The following is a 25,572-nucleotide window of genomic DNA, read 5'->3' as shown; positions in this document are numbered from 1 at the left end:
TACCAAGCATATGTATATCAATGACAAACAAGGTAGGAAGCATAAATAACGTTAAGGAGAGTGGTTAAACGAATATTCCAAATGAACCTCAATCACAACTTTCAAGCCAACAATAGTTCAATAAACCCTCAAGAACCTTATTATTCAAGTGTTTTAAACAAATCTCAAGGATGATCTACAACACGAATATAGAATCTAATATCTCAAGAATAACGATCGTAATGATGTATTAGTGATTAAACATAATGATGACCGAATTAGACACATCAATATTTCTCAAGATTTCGTCAAATCCTCCTTCATACGAAGGCATCGTAACATATACATCAATTTTAATCAAGTTATATAAACTAAATCTTGGTTTCTAACATTTATTTCCGTATTCTTAGTAATCTAGAAGTCAAGTAAGGCATGAAGAAAGAAGGTCACGTAATTTTACAAGGCACAATTAGTCATATAATTTACCCCCGAGCATGATTAACCCTGGCACACGCATATACGCTCGTCACCTCATATATGCATCACCCCCGCATGTAGCAAACAATGAGAATTAGTAGAAAAAATTTCTCCAATAAAGTTAGGAAAGACACTTACCTCGAACAAGCCAAAACGATACACTAGAAGCGCCATCCCACTCAAACCATCCTAAGAACGGCTCGAAACTAACCAAAAGTAACTCTAAATTATCAAAAAATGTCATAGGAATCAAACTCAATCTATAAAGGTAGAATATTTACACATTTACCCTTCGTGAACTCTAAATCATCAGATAATGTCATAGGAATCAAACTCAAAATATGCTAAAATATCTGAAACCTTCGAAATAGAGTACTTTATAATACTGCTCCACCAATACCCTTTGTGAATGCGGGAAGACCACCGTGTTCGCGATGAACAAAATACACCAGCACAAAAAGACTCTACGCGTTCGCCGTATAGTCCTCGCGAATGCGATGCACAGCAGAACCAACCCTTCGTGAATGCGGCTTCTACTTCGCGAACGCGAAGACATTTCCTCCAGCTCCTCAACTAAAACTCTATGTGAACGCGACACCTCATCGCAAATGCGGAACACAATCAACTTACCTTTCGCGAACGCGTTCCATATATCGCGTCCGCGAAGAACAAATTTGTAGCAGATCAAATTACACTTCGCGATCGCGGCTGGACCTTCGCGATCGCGAAGAACACCAGAAGCAATGGTTAACAATAGAAACCAGCAATAACAACATGGCCCAAAATGGTCTGAAACCCGTCCGAAATTCACCCGAGCCCCTCGGGATCCCGTCCGAACATACTAACAAGTCTCATAGCATAACACAGACTTACTCGAGGCCTCAAATCACACATAACAACATCAAAACCATAAATCGCACCTCGAATCGAACTTAATGAACTTTGAACTTTGAACTTCCAAAACTCGCGCCGAAACATATCAAATCAACCCGGAATGAACTCAAATATTGTACACAAGTCCCAAATGATATATTGAAGCTATTCTAATCACCGTAATCACAATCCGAATCCGATATCCTCAAGGTCAACTTTCGGTCAAACTTATGAACTTTCCAAACCTTTAAATTTCCAACTTTTGCCAATTAGTGCCAAATATTTCTAGAAATATCCAAATGTAAATCCGGGCATACGCCCGAGTCCAAAATTACCATCCGGGCCTAACAAAACCATCAAAACTCCAATTTGAGGTTGAATACTAAAAAGTCAAACTTGGTCAACTTTTCCAACTTAAAGCTTCAACCATGAAGTTCATTCTTCCAAATCGATTCTGAATAATCTAAAAATCAAAACCGACGATTCATACAAGTCATAATACATCATGTGGAGATAATCGTGCCCTAAAACTACCGAGCGAAGTACAAATGCTCAAAAGGACCGGTCGGGTCATTATATTCTCCCCCACTTAAACATACGTTCGTACTCGAACGTGCCAAGAGTCGTTCGAAGGCCATCAAATTACGGTGTAACCTTACCATGCACATACCCGGGGGTGATCCCATGTCATCCCGCTCCATAGAAGCTTGCCAACACAACATAACTGGAGATCTTTACTTCAACCTTAGCTCATAAGCCTTAGAACCCAAATTTCCAACATCCGAAATTCATTACAAAGCCCGAATCTCGCATCTACACACTGTATAAATCTGAACAAGCTTTATTAAGTCATAACCATAACCCAAGATGTAATCACATGATATACCCCATCACTCCGATACTCACAACAGTAATTGTTGACCACCATGGCTGCCCAAAAACAAATTCGGTACCGATAGTAAACCTCATATCGATTAGAACGTTTTTCAAAACCTTCATACACTGCCGATATTGAAGAAACACGCAGAATCTCTTAACCACTCGTCTGATCAATAAGCCAAGAAACTCACTCGTCCGACCAGAGCCATTGCCCGAATCCTCAGCAGAAATATAGTATCATTCTTTCAAACATTTCTTATCCCAATTCGATAGTGCAAATCTCAGGTATGGAAATCTCATCTCAACCAATATGAGTAGCCCAACCGACAAGTCTCAGCCAAAATCATATGGAGCCCCACACAGCGCGGTTCCGTACACTCAGCAAGTAATAATTCAGACATGATAGATAACAGTAGGAAAGTTAAATAAGAAGACTACTAAGCCAGTTAAGCATGCAGGGTAATTTTAACATTTTCCATGAACTATTTTCAACAAAGTGAAAGCAAAATACACGAAATAAGCATAAGGAGTTATATTTCATCACAGTACCGTTGCGGTGCGTAACCCGATCCCATCATATCAGTCCACATATGGTACCCATCGAGCCATAATACACGGGCTCACTGATCACATGTGCGTCAACATCAAACACGATAGAGTGCACCAATATAACTGTGGGAAGATGATTAGGCACAACAATACTAAGAAAGACAAGCATAACTATGGTGCAATAAGCAAGTCAACATCACGAGGGCCATCTCACCCATAATGCCATAAGGCCTAAATGGAATTACAATATGCGTGCTAAGAATCATGTAACCCTCACAACCCGTCATAGCATAATAGAGAAACACATAACATGGGCCAAGGCATGAATAACATCCATTCCGCCCGATGATATACCTGTGGTAATAGCTGCGTAGGAGCAAGCAAATCCGATCCAATGCAGAATACACATTCTCATTAGGCTCACAAATACTCCTCAAACCAAATTCGGATCATTCCCAAATAGGTAAATAACCTTCCAAAAGTCCATAGCAACATTTCCATAACACACACCATCAATCACTTGATCCTCAACATTTCCTCACAATTCGCAATCAAGGAATAGTCTGTCAACGAGAACATCCAGTCTCTGAACCTTATGTACACCAGAATTTCCATATCTGATCCCAACACCGCTACTCAAATGGCTGATACGATCATACTCCATCATCTTACAGAAAAACACCCTCAAGTCAAAACACAATGCACCTGCCAACATGTGCACTCTCCTCCGGCGATAACAAATAGTTCTAGCATCCTCTTAAACATCTGGAATCATCTGTAACATCAAAAACTCATATCCTTCCCTTCAAAACTTAACCGAAATCTTGAACTCGCAACTTTCAACTCAATCAACGCACCGCCACTAACATGATAACTAGTGACACTACGAAAATTCCATGATCAACTCTGAACCATGAGCAAATTGAACATCTCATCAATTGCGAACCTTTCATTTAACTCAATCCAGGAGAGCGTCACCAAACACAATATAGCTTCCATACCTATAGCAAACACCAACATCCGACCGTGGCCATAACCATTGTAAATTCTTCGAAACTCATTAACACATGATCGAATCATCAGAACTGATCGCCTCTAACTCAACCGAATTACCTAGACTGCTAACCCGGAAGTAACTCAATCTGATATGCATCGCTCTAAAGGGGCCTTCTGGGAATCTGAAGCGGTTTCTTGCACCTCTCCAATATTGCCATGTAGAATCATTCTTGACATAGAAATACCGCAGATCCGATTACCATTCGATACTGATCTTAAGCCTTACCCATACAGAAATTCAGAAGTCCCTAAATGCTACATAAGACCTGGAACTCGTCAGAACCTTCTCGATAACCATTCACCTTACTCTGATCTTCAATACACAGCTAATATACATCGAGCAACCCGTGCTTCACCAACATGTGACTATTCGAAGAAACAACCAAACAATCCTTCGGCCCGGAAACTGATACAACGTATGATCCTACAATCCAATCATCATTAGAAGACTCCCCCACTTAGCCTGAAGCCATAAAACACCTCATCATCAATCCAAAGTACTATATCTTCATAGCATGCTTTGATCCCGCACAGCTATTTAGCTGCATACTTCAAAAACCCATGCAATACTGGCCATAGAACACTCTGAAGATTCTGCCAAGCACTTACTCATCCTTGAAATAGTCAAACAACTTCCCCAAATCCTCTGAAATGATAATAAATGCATTCCACCTAATGGAAACCTCATACGAAACACGCGATCCAAACTTATCACGCAGGAGATGGCCCACCGGCTGTACTCAAATCGACACCTTACCATGAACCCACCTTAATCACAACAACTAGGCCACCAGCCAATCTTCCCAAGTATGTGCTTACCAACTAGATATAAGAAACGGCCCCGTACCACAAATGTACGGCTGGAAGATTTAACATTGCATCTGCTCCCAAGACTAGACATCAAATCGCAGTGATAATCCAACATCCATAGCCCTTCATAATTCATCCGCAACATCACTGATCATCGGCGCATAGATAATACTGAGTGTGCCACATCACATATGAACGAATAGAAAGAATCGAAATCGTAGGTTTCAAGTAGAAACAAGGATGCACGATAAGGAAAGAAGAAAAGGGAATTTTTCTTAAATGCCGCGTAGCCTCTAGAAAATAGGTATGGACGTCATCATAGAACCTACGAACCTAGTGCTAGGCTATTATTGTCACGACCCAAAATTCACTAGTCGTGATGGCACTTAGCCCGACCCCCTAGGTTAGCTAATTAACAGTTAACACAATTCTAAGAAAAATAAAGGTGACCAACAAGTGATATGACTGGATTCCATACAAAATCCCAAGGACCGGTAGTACAAGACATGAGCTACTAAGACTGGATTATTGCGAAAACGGTTATGAAATAAATTTAACTTCTATTTGAAATGTACATAAACTAATTCAACTCTAGAACTAACTAGGGACAAGTGGTAGCCACATCCGGAAGGCACGGACATCTTCAGAGTCATCCTCCGACATCCACTGCAGCTCCACTCCAAACTCTGCACGCAAGGTGCAAAAGTGTAGTATGAGTATAATCGATCCCATGTACTCAGTAAGTATCTTGTCTAACCTCGGTGAAGTAGTGACGATATTTCTTTTAGTAAAAAGATACTCACGGATATAACCTGTACAGAAGACTAGCAATAGAACAATACTAGAACATAACAGAATAGAGTACGAGGAAACAATTATGCAAAGTAGTAAATGAATTCTAGAAGAATCACGATTAGTCCTCCTCAACATCACGACCAATCCTTTCCTTAGAGAGATAACCAGCAAATCTCAGTAATAAATCCATAACTTTCATAGTGTGAGAAATATACTCAAGACACTAAATCCAATGGCACGGCAATATCCTTCGTGCATTTATCTCATCGTCACCAAATATACGTGTAACAGTAGCAACCAGATGAAAGGAATGCCGATAACAGTAATGACAAGGTAGGAAACATAGAAATGATGACATCAACTAGGAAAGAAGAACATAATTTTATCTAACTAGCAGAGTAGAAGGCATAGATGTATATATAACAAATAAGAGGGGAAAATATGATCTTTATAAGCTAACAAATAAAGGCATGAATGGCTAACATGGTAGAAAGCTTATACTAAAGTGCAACAAACTAGATACGACAAAGATGTAGATATAACAGCAAAACGTAGGCCTGATAATTGCAAGTTAAACAAGTAGAAGGCATGGGCAACACAATAACAATTGAGATAGAGAACAAAGACAGAACAATAACGACAAGTCACATAGGAAACATAGGTACGACATTAACAGCTCAAGGTAAAGGCATGAACGTATACACAAGGGGAAGATATCACAGCATAATGCATGTCCCTCTTCCTCGCCTGCACGGAAACACCCTTTTTGCCATGAACTCGTGATAATATAAAAGCATGATAATATAATAAAATGGTATGACATCACCCTTCGTATTTTTACTCTCATCCCCACATGATAATGTAAATGAGATCAGGATAATATAAATGAAATGGCACGGCATCACCCTTCGTGCTTTTACTCTCAAATGAAATGGCATGGCATCACCCTTTGTGCTTTTACTCTCAAATGAAATGGCACGACATCACCCTTAGTGCTTTACACTTTTCTTCACATAATAAAATATATGAAATGGCACAGCATCACCCTTCGTGCTTTACACTCGTCCTCACCAAGCATATGTATATTAATGACAAACAAGGTAGGAACCATAAATAACGTCAAGGAGAGTGGTTAAACGAATATTCCAAATGAACTCCAATCACAACTTTCAAGCCAACAATAGTTCAATAAACCCTCAAGAACCTTATTATTCAAGTGTTTTCAACAAATCTCAAGGATGATCTACAACACGAATATAGAATCTAATATCTCAAGAATAATGACCGTAGTGATGTATAAGTGATTAAGCATAATGATGACCGAATTAGACACATCAATATTTCTCAAGATTTCGTCAAATTTTAATCAAGTTATAATAAACTAAATCTTGGTTTCTGACTAGTGAGGCTTGCTCAGTTGGCAAAAGCACCTCCACCCACGACCGTTAGGTCTTGGGTTCGAGTCACGCTGGAGGAGAAGTATGGAAACACAATAGATCCTCCTAATTTGGGAGGGGTTTAAAAAAAATCTTTGTTTCTAACATTTATTTCCGTATTCTTAGTAATCTAGAAGTCAAGTAAGATAAGAAGCAAGAAGGTCACATAATTCTACAAGGCACAATTAGTCGTATAATTTACCCCCGAGTATGATTAACCCTGGCACACACATATACGCTCGCCTCCTCATTTATGCATCACCCTCTCATGTAGCAAACAATGGCAATTAGTAGAAAAAATTCTCCCAATAAAGTTAGGCAATACACTTACCTCGAACAAGCTAAATCGATACACTAGAAGCATCATCCCGCTCAAATCATCCTCCGAACAGCTCGAAATAACCAAAAGTAACTCAAAATCATCAAATAAACCCAATCGATAAGGGTCGAATCTTTACACATTTACTCAAATTCAACCAAAACGTTAAACCCAAGCCCTCACCTCGAAACCCAACAAAACTCACAAAATCTGACAACCTATTCAATTAGAAGTCCAACCATACTAGTTTCACTCAAATCCGATTCCGAATTGATGTTCAAAACTCAAAATATCACTTTAGGAAAGTTTAGGCAAAAATCCTCAATTCCTCTTTTGAAATCATGAATCAAATGCCAAAAATGAAGATGCAATCACGGAATATAATCAAAATCGAGTAGAAAACACTTACCTCAGTCCATGTGGTGAAAATCGCCTCCAAGATTGCCCAAATCCGAGCTCCATAGCTCAAAATATGCTAAAATGCCTAAAACCTTCGAAATAGAGTATTTTATAATACTGCTCCAGCAATACCCTTCGTGAACGCGGGAAGACCACCGTGTTCGTGATGAACAAAATACACCAGCACAAAAAGACTCTACGCGTTTGCAACATAGTCATCATGAATGCAATACACAGCAGAAACAACCCTTCGCGAACGCAGTTGCTACTTCGCGAACGCGAAGACATTTCCTCCAGCTCCTCAACTAAAACTCTATGCGAACGCGACACCTTATCACGAACACGGAACACAATCAACTTACCTTTCGCGAACACGTTCCATATATCGCGTCCGCGAAGAACAAATTCGCAGCAGACCAAATTACACTTCGCGATCGCGGTTGGACCTTCGCGATCGCGAAGAACACCAGAAGCAATAGGTAACAGCAGAAACCAGCAATAACAACATGGCCCAAAATAGTCCGAAACCCGTCCGAAACTCACCCGAGCCCCTCGGGACCCCTTCCGAATATACCAACAAGTCTCATAATATAACACAGACTTACTCGAGGCCGCAAATTACACATAACAACATCAAAACCACGAATCGCACTTCGAATCGAACTTAATGAACTTTCAACTTCCAAAACTCGCGCCGAAACATATAAAATCAACCCGGAATGAACTCAAATTTTGCACACAAGTCCCAAATTACATATCAAATCCATTCTAATCCTCGAAACCACAATCCGAATCCGATATCCTCAAGGTCAACTTCCGGTCAAACTTATGAACTTTCCAAACCTTCAAATTTCTAACTTTCGCCAATTAGTGTTGAATCCTTCTAGAAATATCTAAATGCAAATCCGAGCATACGCCTGAGTCCAAAATTACCATCCGCACCTAACGGAACCATCAAAACTCCAATCCGAGGTTGAATACTAAAAAGTCAAACTTGATCAACTCTTCCAACTTAAAGCTTCAACCATGAAGTTCATTCTTCCAAATTGATTCTGAATAACTTGAAAACCAAAACCGATGATTCATATAAGTCATAATACTTCATGCGGAGATACTCGTGCCCTCAAACTACCGAGCGAAGTACAAATGCTCAAAACGACCGGTCGGGTCATTACAATTATATTCGGTAGCCGAAAGAGTATATAAAATTTGTATAATTTTTATATATAACATACAATATATATACAAAAATTTACAAAAAATATATATATTTTTTACTATTATTTTGAGAGCGGCTATACAATGTCATTTTTTCAACTAAGAAGAATGTGATTATTGGCTCAATATAAAATTTGAGGGGATCCTAGATTACTGCAGCTATTGTTGGTTGTAGGGTCATACTAAATATATCTCTAAAAATAAGTAAAAGAATCTAGAGAATACTAAGGGGAAAGAAAAATAGAAGCAAGATCAAGAGGAAACAACAAATAACAAGAAAGATCATAATCAAGAGCATAATGTAGCAACACAAACCAAAGAGTATCACAATGCAAAGTTAGAACAATGGAACAATGGCAACAACCAAACAGAAGAAATAGAGCCAGAGCTAGGAAAAGTAAGTAAGCTTTTATTCTAAAACAGGGGTCATTGATGCAAAAAAGGATCGAGCAAAGAGGTGAATGTCCAGCAACAAATGCAAGTCAAAGAGACTAAGCAGATTGTTAATGAGTATTTTGGTGAGATAAATGAGCATCCTAGTTCTACTCAAAGGGGCCATAACTACGCTAGAGTGAGGAGAACGTCAAATCTTATTATTACTACTAGAGCAGATATTAAGACCACTAAATCTTCTGACAATATTTCCCATGATTTATATCCTGTTTGACTAAGCTTCTAAAATCTACTTATTTTGAGAAGTACTTTTTTCAAAAGTGCTTTTCAAAAAAGCACTTTTGATGAGAATCAGTTTGTGTTTGGCTAATTAATTTGAAAAGTATTTTTTAGCAGTAATTAGTGTTTGGCCAAGCTTTTGAAAACTGTTTCTAAGTGTATTTTTCTCAAAAGTATTTCTCAGAAAAGTGCTTTTGGAGAGAAGCTACATTTTTCTGCTTCTCAAAAACGGCTTTTTTTTCCTTCTAAAAGCTTGGCCAAACACCTCAATTTTTGGCCAAAAGTGCTTTTGGCCAAAAATATTACTTTTAAGTTTTAACCCAAAGAAAAAAGCTTGGCCAAACATGCTATATTAGTATACCAGTACGGAATATCAGAGGAGTGTAATCTCGTGCTACATTACTTTACTATATATTAGAAGAGTTCATGTTAGAGGTCTTTAGGTGCTCTTCGCATCTTGCTTCTGCAAGTACGAAAAACTCCCTTTTTGTATTAAAATTGGGGGTTATTTTGATCTTCTGTCATGGTTTACATTGTCACGACCCAATTTCTCCTTCGTGTGACATCGTGACGGCACCTAGTCTCTACAACTAGGTAAGCCTTATATTTTTGTGGAATAATAACATAAAAATATAAATTTAACCAATTATTCAAAAATACACAACAATCCCAAAACCCAGAACATCGTGAATCACAAACTACAGGAGGAAAAATCTAGTGTCTCTATACATCAGAGTCTATCAAAAGAAAATACAAAAGATAATGGACATGAGGAAGAGTAGAAAGGGGACTCCGAGGTCTGCGGACGCGGCAGATATACCATGAAGCCTCCAAAGCTGTCCTGACTCACTGATAGTGCGGCTGATAAGGAGCACCTGGATCTGCACACGAAAAACATGTGCATAAAGCATGAGTACACCACAATATATTACTAGAAAAGAAATACCATTAACATCAACTATTCAGGTGATACATAACTCATAGCAGGTAAGCTCTCAACATCTTCATAGAACATATAAATGAATGTTTAGATTAAAGATGATATTTTTAGGTCATCACAATCTTCACTTCTCCTAGGTAGTTGTCTCAATCGGTTGACCTCTCCATTGTACCCGAACTGAAGTATAACTCTTAGATCTCAACTGACGGACATGCCGAGCTAGAATAGCTATCGGCTCCTCCTCATAAGTCAAATCTTTGTCCAATTGAACTGAGCTAAAATCTAATACATGGGACGGATCACCATGATATTTCTGGAGCATGGATACATGGAATACCGGATGAACTGCCGATAAACTAGGTGGTAGTGCAAGCCTATAGGCTACTTCACCCACCCTTTCAAGAATTTCAAAGGGTCCGATATACCTAGGGCTCAACTTGCCCTTCTTTCCGAATCTCATTACACCTTTCATAGGTGAAACTCGGAGCAATACTCTTTCTCCTGCCATGAATGCAACGTCACGAACCTTACGGTCAGCATAACACTTTTACCTAGACTGAGCTGTGCGAAGTCGATCCTGAATAATCTTGACCTTATCCAAGGCATCCTGTACCAAATCGGTACCCAACAACCGAGCCTCTCCTGGTTCAAACCAGCCAACTGGCGAACGATACCGTCTCCCATATAATGCTTCATATGGAGCCATCTGAATTCTTGACTGGTAGCTGTTATTATAGGCAAACTCTGCAAGTGGCAAGAATTGATCCCAAGAACCTTCAAAGTCTATAACACAAGAATGATGCATATCTTCCAATATCTGAATAGTGCGTTCTGACTGCCCGTCTATCTGTGGATGAAATGATGTACTCAACTCAACCCGCATGCCTAACTCACATTGTACAACCCTCTAGAAGTGTGAGATGAACTATGTACCTTAATCAGAAATGATAGACACGGGCATACCGTAAAGGCGGAAAATTTCGCGGATGTAAATCTCCGCTAACTGCTCTGAAGAATAGGTAACTGCCACTGGGATGAAATGTGCTGACTTGGTCAACCTGTCCACAATGACCCATACTGCGTCAAACTTTCTCTGAGTCCGTGGGAGCCCAACAACAAAATCCATAGTGATACACTCCCACTTCCACTCAGGAATTTCTAACTTTTGAAGCAAACCACCAGGACTCTGATGCTCGTACTTAACTTGCTGACAATTCAGATACCGAGCTACATATGCAACTATATCCTTTTTCATTCTCCTCCACCAATACTGTTGCCACAAATCTTGATACATTTTGGCAGCACCCGGATGAATAGAATACCGGAACTGTGGGCCTCTTCAAGAATTAATTCACGAAGCCCATCCACATTAGGAACACAAATACGACCCTGCATCCGTAGAACTCCATCATCTCCCACATCAACCTGCTTGGCACTACTGTGCCACACCGTGTCCTTAAGGACAAGCAAATGAGGATCATCATAATGTCGCCCTCTGATGCGCTCATATAAAGAAGACCGAGCGACTGTGCATGCTAGAACCCGACTGGATTCTGAAACATCTAACTTAACAAAATGATTGGCCGAAGTCTGAACATCTGCAGCTAACGGCCTCTCACCAACCGGAATATACGCAAGGCTGCCCATACTCACAACCTTTCTACTCAAAGCATCGGCCACCACATTGGCCTTTCCGAGGTGATACAAAATGGTGATATCATAGTCTTTCAACAACTCCAACCATCTTCTCTACCTCAAATTCAGATCTTTTTGTTTGAATAGATACTGTAGGCTACGATGATTAGTAAATACCTCACACAAGACACCATAAAGGTAATGCCTCCAAATTTTCAGCGCATGAACAATGGCTGCCAATTCTAAGTCATGAACAGGATAATTCTTCTCATGAACTTTCAATTGTCGCGACACGTATGCAATCACCCAGCTATCTTGCATTAATACTATACCAGGCCTAATGTGAGATTCATCACAATATACCATATAAGATCTAGAACCCGTGGGTAGTACCAACACTGGTGGCATAGTCAAAGCCGTCTTGAGCTTCTGAAAGCTCAACTCACACTCATCTGACCATCTAAATGGGATACCTTTCTGGGTCAATCTGGTCAATGGGCTTGCTATAGATGAAAACCCTTCCATGAACCGGCGATAATAACCCGCCAAACCCAGAAAACTCCGTATCTCTGTAACTGAAGTAGGCCTAGGCCAGTTCTGAACTGCCTCAATCTTTTTAGGATCCACCTTTATGCTTTCTGCCGATACAACATGTCCCAAAAAGGCAACTGAGTTTAACCAAAACTCGCATTTTGAAAAATTGGCATATAATTGATTATTCTTCAAACTTGGAAGCACAATCCGAAGATGTTGCTCATGCTCCTCTCGACTGTTGGAGTAAATCAAGATGTGATCAATGAATACAACTACAAATGAATCCAGATAGTGCTTGAACACCCGATTCATCAAATCCATAAATGATGTTGGGGCGTTAGTTAGCCCGAATGACATCACTAAGAATTCATAATGCCCATAACGAGTCCGAAAAGCTGTCTTAGGGACATCAGATGCCCTAATCTTTAACTGATGACAGCCAGACCTCAAGTCAATCTTCAAAAACACCTTGGCACCCTAAAGTTGATCAAATAGATCATTGATTCTTGGCAATGGATACTTGTTCTTGATAGTAGCCTTGTTCAACTGTCAATAATTTATACACATCCGCATTGAACTATCTTTCTTCTTTACAAATAACACTGGTGCACCCCAAGGCGAGACACTAGGTATCACGACCCAAAATTCTCACCTTCGGGACTGTGATAGCACCTAATATTTTACTTGCTAGTCAAGCCAACGTTAGAATATAATTAGACATTTTAACAAAAAATTTAAATTTATTTAATAACAACAAAACAAATACGGAAATAAAGTCTGGAATAAAGAGAATTCTCCATAATAATTGCGAGAACTGCTTCCCGATAAGTGTAGGCGAACCAACTGGTCTAGTAAATACATAATCTCTCCACCACCTCTTGGCGGAACCCGTCGTCTGAGATACAGCAAAATCGACCCCATTGGTCTCAACTATACCTATGTTCCGCAATACTTCATAGCAGTGGTCAAGAAAATCATGTGGGTCCTCAGAAGATGTACCACTGAAATTGATTGGAAATAGCTTGGTAAACTTGTCCAATCTCAATAATGCCTCAGAAGATAAAGCAGGCTTATCACCGGCGTGTGCTGCAATAATTGGTTGAACTACCCCAACTGGATGGGCTACTGGAGCCTGATACTGGGGAGTTGTCTGCCCCGGAGCGGGAGTAGTGGGAGTTTGTGCTCCTTCCCCAGCCTGGGAGATGGTTGGTGCCACTGGAAATATACCATTCTGGGCCATACCCTCCATTAGGCTCACCAAATGGATTAGAGCGTCCTAAAGCACTAGAGTAGCTATGAATCCTTCCGGAACTTGAACTGATCCAACTGGTACAGTCTGAACTGGAACCTCCTCCTGAATATCCCCTGAGGTTGTACTACGGGTGCTGCTGCTCGAGCTCTAGACTGGGCTCTACCTCTGCCTCTGCCTCGGCCTCTAGTGCGACCTCGGCCTCGGCCTCGACCTCTACCCCGGTCATAGTTGCCACTAGGGGCTCTAACCCTTGTCCGTCGGTAGATGTATTATGCGTTCTCGCCATCTGCGAGAGAATAAGAATAGAATGGTTCAATCATCGATGACAGAATAAAATCGCACGATAGAATAAGAAAGAAATGATATTTTTCCTAAACTTCATAGCCTCTGAGAGATAAGTACAGACGTTTTCGTACCGATCCTTCAGACTCTACTAAGCTTGCTCGTGACTTGTGAGACCTATGTAAACTAGTGCTCTGATACCAACTTGTCACAATCCAAAATTCCCACCTTCGGGACCATGATGACGCCTAACATTTTACTTGCTAGGCAAGCCAATGTTAGAATTAATATTAGCCATTTTTAAACAATTTTTAAATTAATTAATAACAAAGAAACAAATGCAAAAGTAAAGTCTGAAATGTAGTGAATAATCCATAATAATAACGATGTCTAAATACCATCCCAGAATTAGTGTCACAAGTGCACGAGCTACTAGAATAATACAAATAAAGGTCGGAAAGAAATACACAGCTATGATAAAGTGGAAGGGGACTTCAGAACTGCGAACGCCATGCATCTATACCCCAAGTCTCCTGCAAATAGCTGAATCCGAGCAAATCTACTATACGCCGATGGGACCAACTCTGGTATCTGCACAAGAAGTGCAGAGTATAGTATGAGTACAACTGACCCCATGTACCCAGTAAGTACCGAGCCTAACCTCGACGAAGTAGTGACGAGGCTAAGGCAGATCACTTATATTAACCTGTACGCAATAACAATAATAACAACAATAATAGAAATAAAACAGGTATCTCTTTTCAACATCTGAAGCCAACTCGGCAGTCATAACCAATTATTATATCAATCAGTTTCCGTTGTGGCGTGGAATCCGATCCCACAATATGCTCATATTCAATTCTGTTGCGGCGTGCAACCCAATCCCAATATATCTTTTCAATCAATTCTGTTACAACGTGCAACCCGCTCCTCCAATATATTCATTTCAATCAATTCTGTTGCGGCGTGCAACCCACTCCTCCAATATATTCATTTCAATCAATTCTATTGCGGCGTGTAACCCGCTCCTCCAATATATTCACTTTTATTTCCGTTGTGGCGCGCAACCCGCTCCTCCAATATATTCATTTACCAATTCTTATAAAAGAAATTAATCCAATAAATGCAACAATTAATATGAAATTATAAGACAACAAGCATACAATAATTATGATTTATTAGAAATAAGTAATGACAAGTAATAATTAATTGTGGAAATTAAGGTTGTAATATGCATTTTAATAATTAGTATGCTAAACGTCAAGTGGCAATTAAGTCACATAAATCAATAAAGCATGTAGCAATTATAGCATGGATTCAAGGCATGATATTGAGCAAAGAACACGAGAGAAACAATTAATATAATAATTAATTCATGATTTAAAATGATTTATGATTTTTCAAGTAATTATGCAAACAATTAATTTGACGACGTATAGACACTCGTCACCTCGCCTATACATCGTTCACATGCATTTAACATAACAAATAATTTAAGGGTTCTATTTTCTCAAGTTAAGGTTAACCACGATACTTACCTCGATTTGCAAACAAATTTCAAGATTTCAATACACCTTTGCCTCGCAAATTCGTGTCTGAAAGCTTCGAATCTAATCACAAATAATTCAACTTAATCAACACGAATTGTAGGAACTAATTCTATATGAAATTATAAATTTTTCGGATTAAAATCCGAAATTTATTTTAAAAATTAACACTGGGACCTATATCTCGAATCCCAAAAAACTCACAAAATATGAACACCCGTTCCGATACGAGTTCAACCATACAAAAATTATCGAATTTCGACATCAGATTACCTTTCAAATCCTCAATTAAAGTTTTGTTTAAAGATTTATACTATTTTCAATCCAATCTTTACCCATTTGAACTTAATAACATCCCCATAACCTTATTGGTACAAGCATGTATAACTAATACTCTCACATGCAAGAATCACACTCACAATCACTCGTCTTTACCCAAACCCAAAATTGAAGAATAGGGGTTAGAACCTTACCTCTTGGGTGAAGATCTTGTGATAATTCCTTGTTAGATTTCAAAGCCTGAACAAGATTTTTGATGAACAAAGCACTTGAGCTTATTTATCTCTCTAAAACACTCTCACTTCTCTCTAAAATCATCAGTTAGTTGCCCCAAAATAAGCCCCAAAGCCTATTTATCAAAATGGGGTCAGGTTATGAAAATAGAAAAATTAACCCTCCGAAATCGGGTATGCGGTAGCATAATGGATCGCAGAATGGGTATGCGGGTCGCACAATGCACCGCAGAATCGGTGCCCAGAAATGGGCTTCTCTGGACAGGTCTGCGACTAGTTTTGCGGTCACATAACCACTTCTGCGATAGCATAATGGTTTTGCGATCGCAGATTTGGCCGCAGACTCGCATTTTGCCAGCCTTTGGTAATTCGGTCATAACTTCTTGTAGAAGTGTTCAAATGACAAAAGGTTTGAAGCTTAGATACTAGACTCGAAGATCTTTTATGTGATAGGTAGATTATCAATAGTTCCTTTTATATAATTATATATGCTCATTCAAAGTTTGGTCTTGTGCGTACCCATTTGAAACTTTAGTCTATTATGAAATTTTCCAACTTGACCTAGACTTAGGCCTCTCCTTAAACCCCACATCACTTATAATATGCCTCGTACACTTGTTATCATATCTAATTGGTATTCATAATATTAATAGCCCTCAAATGAGAAGTAGAGTCCGCCCCCAAACACATAACATAACTTATCTCTTCTTTCACCCATTTTAATTTTCCGAATTTTTACTAACTCCCAAAATTTCTAAAATATTTCGCTAGAGTTTTCTTTGTAACTGGGCTTATCCACCTGCCAGAGAATCCAAGAAACCAATCCTAACAATACATACATAATCCAATCAATGTAACACAACATGAAAACAATACTAACAGTGGCATCATAAGCAATATATTACTAGAAAAGGAACGTCATTAACATCAACTATTCATGTGATACGTAACTCATAGAATGTAAGCTCTCAACATCTTTATAGAATACAGAAATGAACGTTTAAATTAAAGATGACATTTTTGGGTCATCACAGAGGTAAATGCAAATTACATAAAATACTGTAGTTTTTTTAATTTCCGCTTTCCGAGCCAATTCATGCACTTACCTACTAGTTGTTTTTGGTTCGATTTAGAAAATCACGTGTAACGACCTGATAGGTCATTATGAGCTCTAGTGCATTGTTCGATGATTTGAGGCCTTGAGTAGCTTCACTTCAGGTGTTATGATTTGTACATGTGGTCGGAATTTAGTTTCGGCAAGTTCGGAGTTGATTTGGAAAGAAACATTCTAAATTCGGAAGCTTTAAGTTGGAAAATTAAGGTTTGGAATTTTTATAAATGACCTCAGAATCAGGATTTGAAGGTTTCAATAGGTTCGTATGATGATTTCGGACTTGGACGTATGTTCGGGTCGAGTATCGGGTAGACCGGAAGTATTTCGGCGCTTATTATGGTAGGTTGACATTTTAAAGGTTTAATAATTTTTTAAGTTTGGGTTGAAGTGGATTTTGATGTTATCGATGTCCGTTTAGGATTTCGAGCCTGAGAATAGTTTCGTATGGTGATTTTGGTCTTAGGTGCGTGTCCGAGATTTGGAGGTCCGTAGGTCATTTCGGCATCAATTGGCAAAAGTTGGAAATTTGGATGATTTTGAGAAGTTTGGTCAGGAGTGGACTTTTTAATATCGGGGTCGGATTCCCATTCCAAAAGTTGGAGTAGGTCTGTAATGTCAATTATGACTTGTGTGCAAAATTTGAGGTCAATCGGACATGATTTGATAGGTTTCGGCATCGATTGTAGAAGTTTGAAGTTTCAAAGTTCATTAAGTTTGAATTGGAGGGTGATTCGTGTTTTTAGCGTTGTTTGATATGATTTAAAGGCTCGACTAAGTTCGTATGATGTTTTAGGACTTGTTGGTATATTTGGTTGGGGCCCCAAGGGCCTTGGGTGAGTTTCAAATGCTTAACGGATCAGATTTTGGAATGAGCAAATCCCAGAAAAATCTGATTCTGGTGTAATCGCTTCTGCGGAGGCTTGACCGCAGAAGAGGCCTCGTAGAAGCGAGAAGAAGCTCACAGAAGTGACATGGGCAGCCTGGGCTTAAGGTCGCAGGGGCGGGGTTGAGCAGCGCACCTGCGTGTGCGCAGAAGCGACGCCACTGCCGCATGTACGGAAGATGCGCGTGGATGTATCGCACATGCTTGCGCAGGAGCGGAAAAATATCCGCAGGTGCGATGGGCTGCTGACCATGGACTTCCGCAGGAGCGAGTTTTGTCTCGCAAAAGCGGGACCGCAGGTGCGAAAATATGACTGTAGAAGCGGAATTCGTGCTGGGTAGTGAGGCTTCTTTAAGTACGTGGGTTTGGCCCATTTTCATGTCATTTTCGTCCATGGGAGCCGATTTTGGAGTGCCATCTTCATCAACTATAATAGGGTAATTGATTTCTTTGCATTGCGAGTTAAATATACAAATTTAGGCTTGTAAATTCATGGAAATTAGTAAAAATTGGGATTTTGAAGAAAAACATAAAAATAAGTATATTTTGGATTTTGATCACGAAATTGGACATGAAATTCAGAATAAATGATATATTTGAGTTCGTAGAGTTATGGGTAAAGTTCATCTTTGAAAATATTTGGAATCCGGGCACGTGGGACCGAGAGACGGATTTTATCGACTTTTCGAGAGGAGTTGGAAATTATTTAAATTGATTAGTTATGGGTATTAAAACACATATTTATTGATTTGCACATTGTTTGCATAGTTTTGGATCGACAAGCATCGGTTCGAGGTGTTAGAGTGGCGTTAGAGCCGGCTATAGAACTTCAGAGCAAGGTAAGTTTCTTGTCTAACCTTGTAAGAGAGAATTTACCACATAGGTAATTTAAATTAATAATTGTTGCTAATTGTGGGGGCTACGTACGCACGAGGTGATGAGAGCCCGTGTGTAACTACTAATTATGCTATGTTCGGGTAGTTTAGGACTCAAATCATGAATTACTTGTAACAATTGCATCCTTTATTAATTAAAGTACTGGAATTATATTCAAAATTATTAGAGGAAATAGTAAAGGACCAAAATTTCACATACTTGAACTTTTGTGCAAATTACTTGACTGTTAATAGAAATTGTACATCCTTATGTGTTAGCCTTATAATAACTTCTCATTCTGGAGGTTCATAAGAAAATATCCTCCTTTCTTGTGGAGCGGGCCGAACTCCTCGGTAGTATAGGTGCATCTATGGATCGTGCCGCATGTCCCTCGGCAGTGTACACGACACTCTGAATCGGGCCGTACGAACTCGGCAGAAATCGTGCCTAATAATAATGATTACACGATACCTTGACATTCTATTGCAGCTTGTGAAGTTAATTGATTAATTGAAAAATTATTGCTATTCACATAAATCATGTCTATTTAAATATTTCTATTTTAATATTATTGACCCATAGTGAGTGTCAAAGTCGACCTCTCGTCACTACTTCTTCGAGATTAAGCTTGATACTTACTGGGTACACGTTGTTTACGTACTCATGCTACGCTTGCTACACTTTTTGTGCAGGATCTGAGATAGGAGTTTTAGGCGGCCCTACCGGTGCGCATCCCCGTTACCCCGAGGCCTAGTGGTGAGCTGCCTTTCTAAGCCGATCTGCAGCAACTAGTGTCTCTATTTATTTTTGTATTCTGTCTATTTTATTTCAGACAATATTTAAAATTTTTTGGTATAATCTACTAGATGCTCCTACACTTGTGACACCAGGTCTTGGCACACACATTAGTAGAATAGTGAATTTAATTATTTTTCTTGGTTTTTATTTAATCAGAACCTTGAATATTTTCTTAAATCTTACAAGTAAGAAGAGTTTAATTACTTGAAAATTAATAAAAGAATAAATATACGTTTAATTCACTAATTGATTTGCCTAACTGTGATGTTGGTCGCCATCACGACCTATAGGTAAAATTGGATTGTGACATCACGTGCTTACCATACTAATATTTGAGGTAAAACGGACCCGTCTCGATGTTTAAAGAGCCTGAATTTTTACTAAGAGAATTAAAAATATAAGGGTGAAAATCATTTATATCCCCTAAATTTTCTTTAAAAATCTCATCCTCCAACTTTGAACAATTTTCATTCCGCTCCTCATATCAATAGAGCTTTTGTTTGATTTTTAGAGTAATTTTGGGAATGTAAATAATTTTCACCCAAAATATAAGGAAGTGAACACAAAAAAAAGTTTAGAGAATTAAACATATAATATATTTTATTTGACTAACCTAGACAATGTAATTTTTTCGCGGATTGACTCTCCTTGGACAAAAGTAGCTACGTCTCTATTTACGTCAACCTAATAAATACAAGTTATATGCTTTTCACACACACAATTTATTAATTTATTGGTTTTATTATAATTAATTTATGTGACAATAAGATCTAAGTCCATGATGAGCCTTGTTTAAATATTTTTATAACAATTTATTGGTTAAACATATTTGAATTTCAATCAAATTCTTGAAATTCTTTTTCAAAATTTTAGGATAAAATATAGTTTTTTCTGGATAAGCAAGTCACATACATATAAAGAACTCTTCATATGCTCTAAGAGCTTTTTGATATTTTCATTCTTCTTTTAGCTATAAAATTTGAGTTTCAATTTTTACGGTATTAAATTTTCATTAGTATTCTATTTTCCCTTTTTATTTTGAATTTTATGCTAAAACCTGAATATGTTTTAAGATAAATATTATGTATTGATTGTCAGATTATAATTAATAATATTAATGACAAACATAAATTTAGATTAGCAAGATTATAGTTTATCTCTTTGAATAATGTGTAAAATTATTAATATGTCATAAAATATTTAAAAAAATTACATCTCTTGATATCATGACAAGTATCGTAGTATATATATATCCACCTGTTGACTATTTTTAGTTTGGCAAAATGGCTTCCGCTAAACCAAAGGCATAAATAGAGCACATTTCTGTGAATTTGCTAAAGTAAAAAAACTGACTTAGTCTTTTTCCGAAGTACCCTATCTTAGTGCAATTGATGCACTAATGTATCTTGCTAATGCTACAAGGCCTCATATAGCATTTTCTGTTAATTTACTAGCAAGATATAGTTCTTCTCCTACACGGAGACATTGGAACGGGATTAAGCATATATTGCGATATTTAAAGGGAACTCTTGATATGGATTTGTTTTATGCTAACAAAGATAGTGCAGATCTTGTTGGTTATGCAGATACATGTTATTTATCTGATCCCCATAAAGCTAGATCTCAAACCGGGTACGTTTTTACATGTGGAAGTACTATCATATCATGGCGCTCCACAAAGCAATCTATTGTTGCTACTTCTTCAAATCATGCTGAAATAATAGCTATTCATGAACCAAGTAGGGAATGCGTATGGTTGAGATCAATAATTTATTTTATTTGAGAAAAATGTGATTTGGAATGTGAGAAAAGACCCACAATTTTATACGAAAACAATGCTGCATGCATAGCCCGATTGAAGGGGGGATTTATAAAAGGAGATAGAACGAAGCACATTTCACCAAAATTATTCTACACACACGATCTTCAGAAAAATGGTGACATTGATGTGCAACAAATCCGTTCAAGTGACAATCCGACAGATTTATTCACTAAACTTTACCAACTTCAACTTTTGAGAAGATGGTATACAAGATTGGAATGCGGAGACTTAAATATTTAAAACAAGATTTTCATCAGGGAGAGTAAAATACGCGATGTACTCTTTTTTCCTTTCTAAGGTTTTTTCCCACAGAATTTTCCTTATAAGATTTTTAATGAGGCAGCTAGCAATGCATATTACTAAATATGTGTACTCTTTTTTCTTCATTAGGATTTTTTTCCACGGGGTTTTTTCCTAGTAAGGTTTTAATGAGGCACATTATCTTTTAATGAATATCCAAGGGGGAGTGTTATAAATATATTATATTATGGATGTTCATTTAGTACTCCGTAGTAAATAAGCTTCCTGAAGAAGCTTATCCATATGAGACTCCGCCGTAAATATGTTTATCTATTTAGTACTCTATTGGAAATAAGTCTCCTAAAGAAGCTTATCCTTTCGGTACTCCGTTATGGATAAATATTACCCATGGTAGAAGATTATCTATATCTGACACAACAGCTTAGAGTAGCAGCTTACACAGCAGCTTGCAACAGCAGCTTGCAGTAGCAGCTTACACAGCAGCTTGCAGTAGTAGCTTACACAACATCTTTCTTTCTTCTATAAATAGAGGAGAATTCAGTTCATTATGTACATAAGTTTGAAGTTTGAATAATATATCAGTTTCTCTCTATACTTGTCTTTACTTTACGATTTTTATTTTATAACATGACTTAGTCTCCTTACTCTTCTATATCTTTTTTTTCGCAAATCGCCAACAGTTTGTGTGACTGGAGCAGCTGGATTTATTGGCTCTTGGCTTGTTATCAAACTCCTTCAACGTAGCTCTAATGTTCACACTACTGTTCGTGATCCTGGTAATTATTTTCTTTTTTTCCTACAGTAACCTATTGTCAACTCGTACGTGCGGAGCTCCGAAATTTATGTGACATATTCTTTTTAATATGTTAGAAAAAATGACAGTACGCTCCTAAACTTAAAAATAATTAACTTTTCACTTCACATTTTTATGAGAATCTTTTATAATCGTAATATGTTATAGTATAATTAAGGCCACAACTTTCAAAAGTGTTAAAGCTATACACACATCCAGTAACATATTTTAAACCACAAATTTTAATTTCTTTTTTTATTATTTTCTTAAATATCACACCAATTCAAACAATATCATCATATAAATGACATGAGTTGTTTTGGAATGGAAGAGAACAAGAACAAAGTGAAACATCTTTTGAGAGTTGTCAAAACTCAAAAGCTGATAGCAACCTGACGCTGTGGAAAGCGGAATTGACAGAAGAAGGAAGCTTTGATGAAGCCATTCATGTCTGCCAAGGAGTATTTCATGTGGCCACCCTATGGATTTTGAATCCAAGGACCCCGAGAGGAGCGTAATATCTAAGTATAGTGACAGAGTCAGGATTTGTTTTAACAGAATTCAAAATATAAAGAAATATATATAAGAAAAGCTCAAGGGGCCCTATAGTTGAATATCTATTAATATATACATAAAAATAATTCTGGTTACGAGGGGCGGCTTAATAAGTTCGGTGGCCTAAAACCAAACTTTAATGGAAGACCTAAAATAATTCCTATATATTTTTATTTGAAGTAGAGTTTTCTGCCTTTTTGAGAATAAAAATTTTAATTATTTTTTGCATAAACCATTTAATATCTCCATTGACATTATTGATCTAAGGTAATAGAACACGATTCAAAAAGTTAATAATTTTATATCACAATAATTTTTTGATATTTCAATATATTTGTTGCAGGAGACCTGAGAAAAGAAAAATGGAGTTTCAACTCTAAAAGTGTATTACTTATTTTCTAATGATAAATGTACTTATATCTTTATATAAACATTTTACTTTTCTACTTTGAAATAATTAATATTATCTAAAAATGATTTGGGCTCTCACAAGAAGAGTTGTAATGGGATGGATAGGATATTTTTTTTCTTAACCGGAGGTATTCGATTCGAGTCTTGGGAATCAAAAAATTCTTTCTAGAGAGCGGTTTCAATTTTAATGGACTTTAAACGATACGAACTCGAATTATTCAAGGCTTCAAATCAAATACGAGATATCGAGTAGGAATTAAAAAAAACATCGAGGCCCCTAAAATCCTAAAACCCCCGCTTTAGTGGCGTGTGTAATTTTTCCACTAAAGAATTGAATAAACCCCTTGTGCAATCCTAGCACCGCCTTTGTCTATATATCAGGCCTAAAAACCCATATCACTTAACACAGTGGCAGAGACATCCTCTAGGCTCTAGTAAAGGGTGTTACTCGATCTTTGAGAAACACTTCGGGAAAAACAAATCACTTACATATGTGTACAAATAATTCTGAAAATAATATGTATATATACAATGGTCCAATATCACTTAAAAATAATAGAAAATATACATTGAATTGAGCAATGAAATAAAGTTTTAAAACTATCGTAGTTCGGGACCCAAACAAACCTATAAATTGTATTGTGGTAGTAGGCCACGGAGTATGGACTTGACGTGCCAAGTAATTTTTTATTTTTTTTATTTATCTTGTGTAACATGCACGTAATATATGTTTGACAGAATGAAGTAATCAAACCAACAATCCGTGGAATATTAAGCATAATAGAATCATGTGCGAAAGCCAAAACAATAAAGAGGCTGGTTTTCACTTCATCTGCTAGAACTGTTGACATCCAACAACACCAAAACCTCGTGTACGATGAGAGTAATTGGAGTGACTTGGATTTCAATTTTCATATATGCTAAGAAGATGACTGGATGGGTTAGTCATTAATTATTTGCTTATTAATTCCTTTTCCTTAATCATACAATTTTAATGGATATTTAATTTTTCTGCAGATGTATTTTGCTTCTAAGATATTGGCAGAAAAAGCTGCATGGGAAGCAACTAAAGCAAAGAATATAGAGTTTATTAGTATTATACCAACGTTAGTTGTAGGTCCATTCATCACTCCAACATTTCCACCAAGCCTAATTACTGCCCTTTCACTAATTACAGGTATGACTTTTTTCACTTTGGTTTAAGTTCTCGCCCGATGATGTAAAAAATACATACACAATCAATATAACGAACAATCTATTATAAGCATTGATGGAAAATAATGAGTAATCTATCATAACTGATTATTCCTTACATTCAGGGAATTTTGCGCTTTTACTCCCTAAAATTTACTAATGAATTTTGATTTTCATTGTTGTAATGACTAATTAAGTACATTTAACTTTCAATTATTAGAAATGTACTTTTGATCCCTCTGCTGTTTAAATCTTCACAAATTAATTTTTACCGATCGCGCGAAGTTAAGTGACCAATCCACTCTTTTTATATACTATCGGTATATAAAATTAGATAGGGCAGAGTAATAGTAAACCATTCCATATTTCTTTTTAAACTTTTAGAAAACTTGAGTAGATTTTTATATTTATATACACTTGTGGAGCATTATAATCGTTGTATACCAAATTATCCTGTAAGAGAAGTTTATTGTTGTTGAAACGCTGCCAGCTTACCAATATTAAAATGAAGCATGAATGACTAATTTTGCAAAGACACCGGAAGCGGAGGCGGAGCCAGGATTTCAAGTTTATGAGTTCGGGATTCTAATCCTTAAAAGTTACGGAGTTCTAAATTAATCATTTATACATATTCAATAAATTTTGTAAGACAAACACAGGATTCGAATCAAAGTTACTGGGTTCGGCCGAATCCGGTCCCG

The 25,572-nt window shown here is 37.5% G+C and overlaps 1 pseudogene; it reads left to right on the top strand.

Moving 5' to 3' along the window:
• Positions 1-10,224: 10,224 nt before the first annotated feature.
• LOC107832127 (dihydroflavonol 4-reductase-like) lies at positions 10,225-25,031 on the top strand (annotated as a pseudogene).
• Positions 25,032-25,572: the final 541 nt, after the last annotated feature.

The sequence above is a fragment of the Nicotiana tabacum genome, chromosome 14 (genome assembly GCF_000715075.1).
Source record: "Nicotiana tabacum cultivar K326 chromosome 14, ASM71507v2, whole genome shotgun sequence".
Classification (NCBI taxonomy): Eukaryota; Viridiplantae; Streptophyta; class Magnoliopsida; order Solanales; family Solanaceae; genus Nicotiana; species Nicotiana tabacum.
This window is presented reverse-complemented; position numbering and strand designations above follow the sequence as displayed.